Raw genomic sequence first — 12,163 nt, forward strand, 5'->3', positions numbered from 1 at the left:
AAAATACTAATGAGCTTTTTCAATGATTCAAGAAACGAATTCAATTCTAGTGAACCTTTCTAGATGACGAAAAACCAACACCTTATGAATTGATGAATGGGAATAGAGTTAAGGTGTCATATACAAGGGTTTATGGGTATAAATTTGAATAATCTAGTATGTGCAGTAAGTACATTAACAGCTAAATGTGCTAGGTTGCTAGCATTTCATAGCTTTAATGGGCAAATGCCTTAACCCGAATCTTATTTGATTGAGAATTAATTAACTACACTATCTTTTATCTATCTATCTATATAGATACTAAAGTGGAGCTTGTCATATCAAAAATCATCTCCTTGCTCCATTACCCAAACCAAGCAATATTTGAGAGGGGGTGCAAGATTCCCTCTAGAAGCATTAGAGTTGCCACCTAACATGGTTTATCTCCTTTTTTCCTCTCCTTTTTATTAGGAAACTAACTATCCCCCACTTTCTCCTAAATTATCTCTATCTCTCCCTAATTCCTATTTATCTCATAAATTATCTATAGTTCCTATTTATCCTCTCCCCCACTTTTCATTTATATATATCTAAAGAAAGTTTCAATTGAAACATTTAACAATTATTTAAATATTATAATGAAATTATGTTAATAACTTTAAAATATTTATTAAAACATAAAAAAATAATTATAATAGTTTTAATAATATTCATATTATTAGTAATTTTATATTTTTATGAAATTCATAACAAAACTATAATTTTATGGATTATTCAATTAATTTAATAATTAAATAATGTTTTAAAAACAAAAGTAAAACTTATTTAAATAACAAAATATTTAAAATTACTTATATAATAACTTTAAAGAAATAAAATTTAAATAACAAAAAAGATTAATGATTTAATATATATTTTTAAATATTTAACATAACTAAATTTTAAATAGTTAAAATAATGAAATTATGTAAATTAAAAAAAAATCTTAAGAGTAGAATAATAATTATAATATATATTCATAAACTTTGAATTAATAATAATTTTATATTTTACATAACTAATAACGAAATTATGTAATAATAGTGATGGAGGGAGATTTGGCCCGACCCCTTGGCTGCGCGACACGTGGAAGCAGTCGAGAGTGACCTGGCAAGGGCGCTAGGTCGACACGACAGTGTACCTACGACCCGAGCCCCGAGAAAAGGAGCCCCGAGCTCCCCCAAAGGAAAGGATCCCGTGACCCAAGCTCCCCAAGGAGGAGCCCAAGCTCTCCCTTAGATGCCCTGGGCCTCACAAGGAGCACAAAGGGGCAAAAAACCCGAGCTGACCCACCTCGGGGCAGTTCACCGAACTCAAGACTTCACCTCGCACACCACTCCGGCACTTCGGCTCTAGGTTGCCTGACTGAACAACCGTACTTGATGCCAAGGAAGCTCATACGCAGGGGCGGCGTGCTTGACTGATTAGGGGTCCAGCACCTGATAAGGGAGACAGTGGAGGTTATGACACCCGATTTGGCATCTGGCAGAGGAAATGACACTTGATCTGGCGGAGGTGATGATACCCGAACTGGCAGAGGTTTGGGAGTGAGTGTACAGGGTGATTATAAAAGGCCCCCATCTCCCAAAGAAGGAGGTATGTGATTCTTGTGCTTTCTAGTCTTGAAGTCCCTCATTCCCCTTGCCTTCTCAAGAGCACTAACTTGAGTTTCGGAGTGTTCCAACCAGGTTCCTCCTTGGAAGTCTCCAATTTCTTCCTTGTTTCAGGCACCTCCAATTTTGTCAGAGGCGAGATAACCGGCAGCTAGGACCGACCGGATTGCGCATCATCATTTGGCACCGTCAGTGGGAAGACTTCAAAAAAACTCCCCTAACCTTTAACTCTCTTTCTCTCTCAAAGAAACCTTAGCTTCCATGGCTTCCTTCAGCAGCAACAAGCACAACGCCGACTTGAATGTTGTAGGGGAACACCCTCAGCCCGCCACTGTATGTATCGAACAGTTCACCGTCCCCCTCTCAATGGACAGAATCCCTAGCCTCAATACACTGAGTGCGGTGGCACCTGTGAATGTTCCCCTTCCCCACCCCCCCTATTGAGACAACTTTCGCCAAACCAACCGCTGTCCCTCTGGCGACCAACCGGAACCAGCTTGATGACTTGATGCAGTGCATGCGGGCAATGCAAGCCCAAATGCAGCAGTTCTAGCAACATCAACTCCATTAGCGGCAAGTACTGCACCACATTTCTCAGTGTCACTACCAACAGCAGTTCCCTCAACTACCTCTGAACCAACCACAACTCCCACCTCAGCACCCTACTCTGAAGCCGGTCAAGCCTTCCCCTCAAGGCAGGCGCCTTCACCAAGGGGAAGCCTCCCAACTTCAGAACCCCTCTAGGAGTCAGGCCTCATCCCCGGGCAGGAGGGAAAGACTAATTACCCCCACCTCGCAGCTCCCCGACGGATCAGGAACCTCCTGGCCGATCAAGTCAGCACCTCGACACTCTAAGTTCGAGCTCCCGCTCACAGAGAACCAATTCAACGTCCTGGCCGCGGACTACCAATAGTCCAGGCCGATTGAGCTCAGCAACACCGAGGCAAGTAGCGCCAATACCAGGCCTTCTAAGCAGCAGCGAGGACATCGACGAAGTCGCCGAACTACCACCCGCATCCTGCCCGAGCTCCAAGGTAAAGAAGAAACAAGCTCAGATGAGGTGAAAGTTGCCCCTATTCTTTCAGTTCCTTCCCCCTGTCATCAAAACTCCTTGCGGTTCCCATGCCTAAAGATTTCAAACTCCCTCCCCTAGACAAGTATGATGGGTCCTTTGACCCCAATGACCACGTTGATGCTTTCTAGTCCCAAATGCACCTGGCGAGGGCCAGCGAGTCCTGCATGTGTGTGGCCTTCACTAACACCTTCAGGGGAGTGGCCTGCACCTGGTACAGGGACCTGGCCCCCGGGTCAATAAGAAGCTAGACCCAGTTCGTGCAAGTCTTCACCGCGCACTTCGTTACTAGCAAGCCGTGTCCCTGAACCGAGGAGATCCTCCTCAGAATAGTCCAGAGGGAAGGAGAGTCCATCTGGGGCTATGTCAAATGGTTCAATGACGCATGCTTGCAAATACTGCGCCTAGACCCCGCGGTACAGTTCGTGGCAGCCAAGAGGGGCGTGATACACAAGGAGTTCAAGTGGCACTTGGTAGTCAACCAGCCCACAACCATAGCTGAATTCCTCAAGCTCGCGGACAAATTCATAAGAACAGAGGAGGAGATCAATCAAAGGACTGAAAGCAGAATCGAAAAAAGGAAGAGGGAAGGCGAACCCTCCAACCCAGATGATAGGAGAAGAAAAGACTCACCTCGGGGGACGAAGCCAAGCTAGCCGTTCTGAGCTCCCTTAGCAGGTCGGATGGACTACACGCCCTTAAACACGAAGCAAGCCGAGATCTTAATGACGATCAAAGACGTCTCGTATGTGAAATAGCCACCCCTTCTGAAGGGAAACCCAAACGAGAGGAATCAAAACTTGTACTGCAGTTTCCATAGAGACCACAGTCATAGCAACGAACATTGTAATAATCTCCGCGACGAGATAGAATAACTTATCTGTCGCGGGTACCTAAGGAATTCCGTACAGCATAATAATAATAATAATAATAGTAATAAAACAGGTCGACAGGGAGAGCACAACAGAGATGCTCCCAAGTCTAGCAGCTGGATAGCTGAACCGCAAAAGCAACCCTCGGAGGAAAGACCAGTTTGGGGAACAATCCATGTGATCATTGGAGGATCGATCGTATCAGGATACACCTTGGCAGCACCTCAGGGTCCACTACCCCCCAATGATGCACTTGTCATAAAGGTAAAGATCAACGACTTTGAAGTCCGGCGCGTACTCGTTGACTTCGGCGTTCGACAGACATCATTTTTAAAGCAGCCTTTGACAAACTCCAGTTCCGAGAGAATGACTTGAAACCCACGAACACCCCGTTGGTCGGCTTCAGCGGAGAAGATGTCAGACCCATGGGAAAGGTCACAGTACCCATGGAAATCGGCACGTGGTCTAGTACGGTAAGACTAAGTCACGATTTTTTGGTGGTCGCGACCCCCTCCCCTACAATGCCATAGTAGGTCGGCCAATCACCCATGCCTCAAAAGCCGTGGTGTTTACTTACTATTTGGCCATGAAGTTCCCAACAGACTTCGGCATCGGGGTAGTGCAGGGCAACCAGCTCAAGTCCCGTAGGTGCTATGTCACCGCCCTCAAGCAAAAAGCCAAGGTAACTGGCGACCTCGAATTGGAGCGACCAGTGGAACAGAATGAGGAGCGAGCTGCACCAACAGAGGAAATTGTTCCCATCTTTGTCTCGGCAGAAGACCCCACCAGATTACTTCAGGTCGAAGCATCCCTGGAAGAACCTTTGCGGTCCGAACTGGTACGCTTCTTACTCAATAACTAAGATGCTTTCGCTTGGTCAACGGCAGAAATGCCTGGCATAGACCCTAAGCTCATAACTCACAAGCTCAATACTGACCCTGTAGTTAGACTCATTAGACAAAAGAAACACAACTTAGCCCCAGAACGCTGGAGGGCGGTCGATGAAAAGGTCGAGAAGCTCATCGCAGCAGACTTTATAAGGGAAGTTCATTACTCGAGCTGGATAGCCAACCCCGTTCTGGTAGAAAAGACAAACGACAAGTGGCGCATGTGCATCGACTAAACCAACCTGAACTAAACTTGCCCAAAAGATTGCTTCCCCCTCCCCAGGATCGACTGCCTAGTGGACGCGACCTTGGAACATGAGTTGCTAAGCTTCCTGGATGCCTACTCGCGCTACAACCAAATCAGGATGGACCCAACCAATGAGGAAAAAATCACCTTTGTAACTGAGTTCGGCCTATACTACTACAAGGTTATACCCTTCGGATTGAAAAACGTTGGGGCAACCTTTCAAAGGCTTGTGAATAACATGTTTCAACCCTTAATTGGCACAAAGATAGAATGTTATGTAGAAGACATGGTCGTTAAGGCACAGTTTTCGCGTCAATTGGTACAAGATCTGCATTCTGTCTTTCAAAGTCTGTGTCAATTTAACATGAAACTAAACCCAAATAAGTGTGTCACCTCAAGTAAGTTCCTAGGGTATATCGTCAACCGACGTGGTATTGAGGCCAACTCGAACAAGATAAAAGCCATCCTAGATATGAGACCACCCCGAAAAGTGAAAGAAATTCAAAGGCTAAACGACAGAATAACCGCTTTGAGTCGTTTCATGTCTAAGTCAGCAGACCGTTGCATGCCATTCTTCAAGGCAATAAAAGGCAAAGGGTTCGAGTGGAACCCGAAATGATAGTTCGCATTTGACGAGCTCAAGAAATATCTCGCCAGTATCCCAGTGTTGACCCGGCCCGAAGAGGGCGATGTTTTAGAACTATACCTCTTGGCAAGCGGCGAAGTGGTCAATTTGGTACAGGTAAAGGAAACAAATTGGGTCCAACGACCCATCTAATATGTTAGTAAAATATTGCAGGGAGCAGAAGCAAGATATCTGAAGATAGAAAAGCTAGCCTATGCGTTGGTCATTGCGGCCCGCAAACTCCGTCCGTATTTCCAAGCCCATACCATCATCGTCCTCACTGACAAACCCTTGAGGCAAGTATTACTCAGGCCTGAGGTCTCTGGTCGATTGACGAAGTGGGCCATCGAACTCAGTGAGTACGACCTCCAGTACACACCACAAACCGCTATCAAAGCTCAAGCCTTGGAAAATTTTGTTGCAGAATGCACGTTTAGCTCCGAGGTCCTCAGCCCGGTTGAGCACGAGGCTCCCAGTTTGGGTGAGCTCGGTGTTCCTAGGCCGGTTGAGTCCAAGCCCTGTGAGGTTGCACCCAGTTCGGTATCTCTCTTGGTTAGGCCGAGCGCAAACTGGGATGAGGAGCCTTGGATCCTTCACGTAGATGGCTCCTCAAATCAGCAGGGCAGCGGAGCTGGTGTAGTTCTCCACGGTTCGAGTGGCACAAAACTGGAGTATGCACTATGTTTCAAGGTCACAGCATCCAACAATGAGGCAGAATACGAGGCGTTGATAGCCAGGCTAGCCCTAGCGCAAGAGGTAAAGGCAAAATACATAGTCAGAGAATGTTGAGGCCGACGCCATGTCCCGGCTAGCCAGCACCAGTGACAACACCATGAAAACTGTGTACATAGACGACTTACCTCGACCTAGCATTCTTCGAGGGGTAGGTCGCTCCTATCGCCCAAGCAGAATCGAGCTGGATTGATCCACTCATGAGCTTCCTACTACACGAAACCCTCCCCGCAGACCGCAATGCCGCCAGAAGGGTTGAGCACCAGGCAGCCAAGTACGTCATGATAGACGGATGGCTAAACCGAAGATCCTACACGCTCCTCTACCTGCGCTGCTTGCGGCCTCTCGAAGTCGAGCTCGTACTCCATGACATTCATGAAGGCCTATGTGGCGGACACCTGGGGGGCAGGGTCGTCGCTCAGAAAGCACTACGATAGGGGTACTATTGGCCAACAATGAAAGCAGATGCCGTCGGGCTAGTCAGGAAGTTCGAGAAGTTCCAAAAGCACGACAATATTCACCACCAGCCCGCTGCCAACCTCAAGTACCTCACCAGCCCGTAGAACTTTACACAATGGGGTATCGACCTACACAGGCCATTCCCGCCAACAACAAGAGGAAGGAAGTTCCTAGTAGTGGCAATAGACTACTTTACCAAGCGGGTTGAAGCTGAAACTCTCATAACCATCACAGCTCGAAGCGTCTAGAACTTCTTCTGGAAGAACATAGTGTGCCACTTCAGGCTACCTCGGGTGCTGATCTCCGATAATGACAAGCAGTTCGAGGACATCAAATTCCAAGAGTGGTGCCAAGACATGGAGATCCGACAAAACTTTACGTCGGTTGCACACTCACAAGCAAACGGTCAGGCAGAAGTCGCGAACAGAGCTATCCTTCGCGGACTAAAAGCCAGGCTAGACCGAGCTAAAGGGTTATGGGCAGATGAGTTGCCCAACGTTTCCTATGGGCATACCGAACTACGGAGAAGACTGCCACCGGAGAAACTCCCTTCAACCTCACCTATGGCACGGAGGCAGTCATCCCAGCCGAAATCGAAATCCCCTCACTTCGGTTGGAAGCATACATCGGCAATACTAATAACGACGAGTTAAGGACTGCGATGTACCAGCAAAGGGTAGCTCGGTACTACAATGCCTGAGTTAAGAGATGAAACTTCCGCGTCGGTGACCTGATTCTCCGCAAGGTCATGATACTTGAGCTCGGTGTTGGAAAACTCAGGCCGAACTAGGAAGGACCCTACTGAGTAAAGAGAGCACTCAGGGGAGCATACGAGCTCGAGACCCTGGAGGGTAAACAGATACCCCGGGCATGGAACATCGTCAACTTAAGACGAAATTACCTATAAATTATCAAATTAAGTAGGCCATGACCCACTACCAAAGCCTAAGGGCCAGAATGTTGAGCTAAAGATGACCTCAACACCTCATCAACGAAGCAAGCTGCACGAGTATGGATCCCGAGGTGCATAGCCCAGGGCCCAATTCTAAGCCTATGTTAACTAATCAGGGCGGAGAATAGATCGGGCATATAGCCTTACTATGTTAACTTGCCTCGAGCCTATGTCTAGTAGTTCAACAACATAGTCAGCTTGGCGAAAAGAGAAAATGACTGCCCAACACTTAACCAAAAAAGGGGGACTAGTCATTGCAAAATAATCTTGCTTACACTTCATTCCCAAAAAAAAAAACACACACAACAGCAACGAGCTTACAGGCCCGAAGGTACATCTTCCTCGCCTTTAGAAGGGACTTCGATAATACCCCAAGGTCCCGCTTTGTCTTCGGAATCCGCATCATCATCAGTTGCGGCAGCCATTTCCTGAATGATGCGCGAAGTGGTTATAACACTAATGTCGAGCTCGGGGTATGTATTCCTTATCATCCATCGACTCAACTTGAAACCCCTTCTGTACGAGCCCACCATCATGTTGTCAAAGCGCGACGAAGCGATGTAATCATTAACAGCCTTCACCTACCACCTCGATGGCCTGAGAGAAGATCACAGTGTTCTCCCTGATATCATCCTGAAGGTACTTGACCTGATGCTCCACGTCCAATTTCAGGTCCGCCATGTGTTTCACCACCAATCCGAAGGCCTCTTTGTCCCTCCGAGACCTCGTTAGCTTGACTCGCACAGCACAGGAAGCCGCTTCGGCAGCTTGCGATCACTTCAAACCCCTCTCCACCTGGATTGTTAGAGCATGGATAGAGGAGTTCACCTGCCAAAACAAGAACAAATCAGCCCGACAAAAAAAAAAAAAACTACTTCGACTTACCACCATGGCGTGAGAAGTAGCACGCGCGCCTATGAGATTCGAAGGAAAATCGGCCCACATTGCGACCTCCTTAGGGCAAGTAGCCTTCTTACTTTTTCGGAGAGCGTAGCTCAGCGTCAACACGCTCTCCAACCTCATCCTGACTTTCCGAGCATGAAAGTGATAGACCGTTTTGTATACCCTTAGCTTCAATCAAAATTGATGTACTTTATGAGTTTATTGTAAATGAATAAAAGTACATATTTGATTCATGTTCCCTTGATATGTTTCTGTGTAATACCCTTAAACTGGACACTTATTGAGACTCGTGTTAGTTTAGAATGTTCACAGCCAGTGGGTCGGTCTAGGGAGACCTATCCTGACAAGGCTGATTCTGTGGTGCCACCAAGTCGGTTGGGGTGGCTTGTCTCAGCTACCGGGGTGAGACCCTAGGCACATACAGTGTGGGATTAAATGAATCTTTGAACTGGACCAGATTTTCAGTATTGCCCTGGACCTTGGAGATTGATGGGCAAAACTGGAAAGTTACACCCGACCCCTACACTCGATTATGATACTACACTAGGTGTCGGATCGGGGTGTCTTTGATGTACCAATCAGTGAGATCCTTAGCGGGGGTCAAAATCTGGGTATGTTGGGACAATCCGAGAATTCATCTGAGTGGGTGATCATAGTGACAGGATCAGCCCCTTTGTCGGACAAAGGTAATGATCGGGAATGTGCTCTCACTGTTGGAAACCAAGACTGCCGGCAACCAATTTCAAGCGTTGAAATTTGTTTTGCAAAGTATATTTTATATGAGATATAAAAGTATATATATTATGGTTTCTAAAATGTTTGCAAAAAGGTTTTAATTACCGGGATCCATATAAGTGGAGAGTGCAACACTGTTCCTTGCAGCCGAGGGAGAGTCCTCTCTTGTCGGGCAGTGTATGATCATTATGGGCTGAGAGGTTAAGTGTAAGACCATTGAAGATAATACCTGATGGGCTAATCTTGCATCTGCCCACAGTCCCTGGGTGTTATAAGGTGGCTTGGCCCAGGGACCACTTAGGGTAAATGTTGGGCCCATAGAACCCATTTGATGGGTTTCAGGGGGTGCATTGTCTTAACAGTGTATTCGACCAGGCCTTGTAACAAAGGCTGGGCCGAACCCATGTGGCTGATGTGTAGATCAATGCTTGGGTCCCACGCCATACAAGGAAGCCCAACTGGGCAGCAGTTAGGAAGATTAAGTGAGCACATAAGCTTAATGGGCCTAAAGCCCATTTCAAACTGGGCTATTAATTTAGTTAATTAAAGGGGCGAATTCTGAGATGGATTAGCAGTTAAGATAGGGTCTTAATCCTATCCACTCAGAGAGTCCAGATCTAAATGTGATTCAGATCTAGAAACCTCCTAATAAGATTAGGATAAAGCTAATCTAATCTGCAGATAAGATAAGGGTTTATCCTTATCATTAGAAGAGAAGGCTGATCCAAATATGATTTGGATAAGCACCTCCTAATGGGATTAAGAGCTGATTTTTTCAAATTAAAAAAAAGAAGGAGGGGGCGGCAGCCTTGAAAGAGACCAAAAAACACATCAGATCCTCTTTAGTGCTGAAATCAAGAAGAGAGAATTCTGCAGCCTGCGAATACTCTGTTGCCGCCTCCCTACTCTTGCCGCCCTGTTTGCCAGTTCGGTCTCCAGCTGTGGGAGAACTCAAGATTGGATCTTGAGATCAGTTCTTTGAGAAAGGATTGAAAAGGAAGCTGTGCTCACGTTCCATCCTGTTATTTCTTGCAAAGGACAGAGTTCTTGGGGAAGAACACTGCTGATTCTGCTCCATCCTGCATTGTGCCATCTTCAGTGGGAGCAGTCTTTGGATCCTTCCTTGGGCATGAACACCTTCGTTGGGAGATATTGTTTCTCCGTATCAGGTATCAATCTCTCCCATTCCTTTTGGTTCAGATCTGGTTCAGTTTAAGATTCAAGATTGATCCTTGAAAATATGATATTCTAAATAGGGAATGTGATTCCCAGTTGAAGGGAGAGAAAAATTTTTGAAATTCGCCCCTTATTCCACAATCTTTGGGCGTCCATGGGATGGATTTCTCAACCCTTCCGTGGTATTAGAGCCAGGTTCAAATCTTGAACCATTCTGTTTCAGATTTGAACCTGCGCAATTAGGGAGAAGGCGTTCTACCCAATTTGCGCAGATTTGGTTTTGGGAAATTTGTTCCCAAATCAGATGGGCAAATAATCTGAAATTAATTTTAAATAAATCTGATTATTATTTAGAATTGTTCTTTATAATTTTCTTGATTAATGGGCTGTTCGTACAAGAGGAGATCGAATTCTTGGATTGCGCAGGGAACCTGCATTTTTGCAGTTCTTGATTTATTTTGGGTCTGTAAATAATTTTTTTTTTAATTTTCTAGACTCAATGTATAGGTATTCGATCTGATGTAATTATTAATAGAAATAGGATTTTTATTTATTTTATTTTGGATCGAAGTTGGCAGCGCAGAAAAGGAGATTTCGTAGAGAAGGAGATTTCGCAGATGAGAGAAATGCTATCTGCGATTTGCAGTTTGTGAAACTGCATTCTGTGATCTAACCTCTGTTTTGCAGGAAGGATTGTGCGAACAGCCTTGTTTGACTGATTCTTGTTTTTCCTTTTATCAGTATTTAATTTCAGATTATTTTCTTGAATTAAGGATTTAATTAAAAATCAAACACTAGACCCATTCGAACCAAGATTGGTTCAAAACTGTTTGGACCAATTCTAGGGTTTAATCAAGGCTGAATGTCAGCCCTAATTTCCCCTAATGGGCCTAAAGATTGATATTTAATTAAATGGTTAATTCAGCCCAGCCTGTAAAGGCCCAGTTTTAAATAGTTAAAACTACAAAAGCCCATTTTAAAGGATAAAGCTATATGGGCCGAACTGGGTAACCCTAATTCAGCCCATATACCTAGATAATATTAATGGTTAATATTATGGAATTTTAACGGGCTTCCAATGGGCCTTCTAGATAATTAATTGATTGGATCAATTTATCCCTGCATGTGATGTATGAATGTGTGATGTGCTGCGTACATTGGCCATAAGTACTTGGCCTATGCTCATTCGACAGTGGCTCTTGCGCACACCATGGCTGAATGCACATCATTGCCATGGTGTCCCTATTGGTCATTGGATGACTTCCCTCAGTGGTGGGCCCCACACCTCATCAAGAGGTTGCGTGCGGAACCCTAGCCGATTTAAGGCCCACCGAAATCTGGCTTTATGAAAGTCAGTGGGAGCCACTTTGGTTTGACCTAAATCAAACTAGGGCATAATTTTGTTTCCTCCAGCTAATATGAGTGCGTGTGATAGGGAGATTCATATGATGATCTCTCTAAAGGCCTTCCATCATTAGCATGAGGATGGGTCCTTCAGTAAAGAGGAAACGCACCAGAAAATGGGCTATCCATTTGCTGTTGGGCTTGTCTGAGTGTTTCATAAGATGATAGGGGCATCATAGACCGATGTGGGAGGGGCTTCACCAGAAAATGGGAACTCTCTCACGGTACCTTGGCGTTCACGAATATGATGGGTAAGCCCTCACTGGACAGAAAGGTTTACCTGAAAATAGCTTTGAACCTTGTCTGGCAGAGGCCAAAGGGAAAACTCATATGATGAGTGGATGTGATCCTTCACAGAAAGGTGGTGGGGTTATGCAGCTAAAACAATTGGCTCCATGCACCCTATGTGATTTCCTACATTTCCAGAGACAACCCATAGTCTCCATCATTGAGAGAGGAGGGAAATCT

This window comes from Nelumbo lutea, chromosome 1 (genome assembly GCF_056320005.1).
Source record: "Nelumbo lutea isolate HS-2025 chromosome 1, American lotus-T2T, whole genome shotgun sequence".
Lineage (NCBI taxonomy): Eukaryota > Viridiplantae > Streptophyta > Magnoliopsida > Proteales > Nelumbonaceae > Nelumbo > Nelumbo lutea.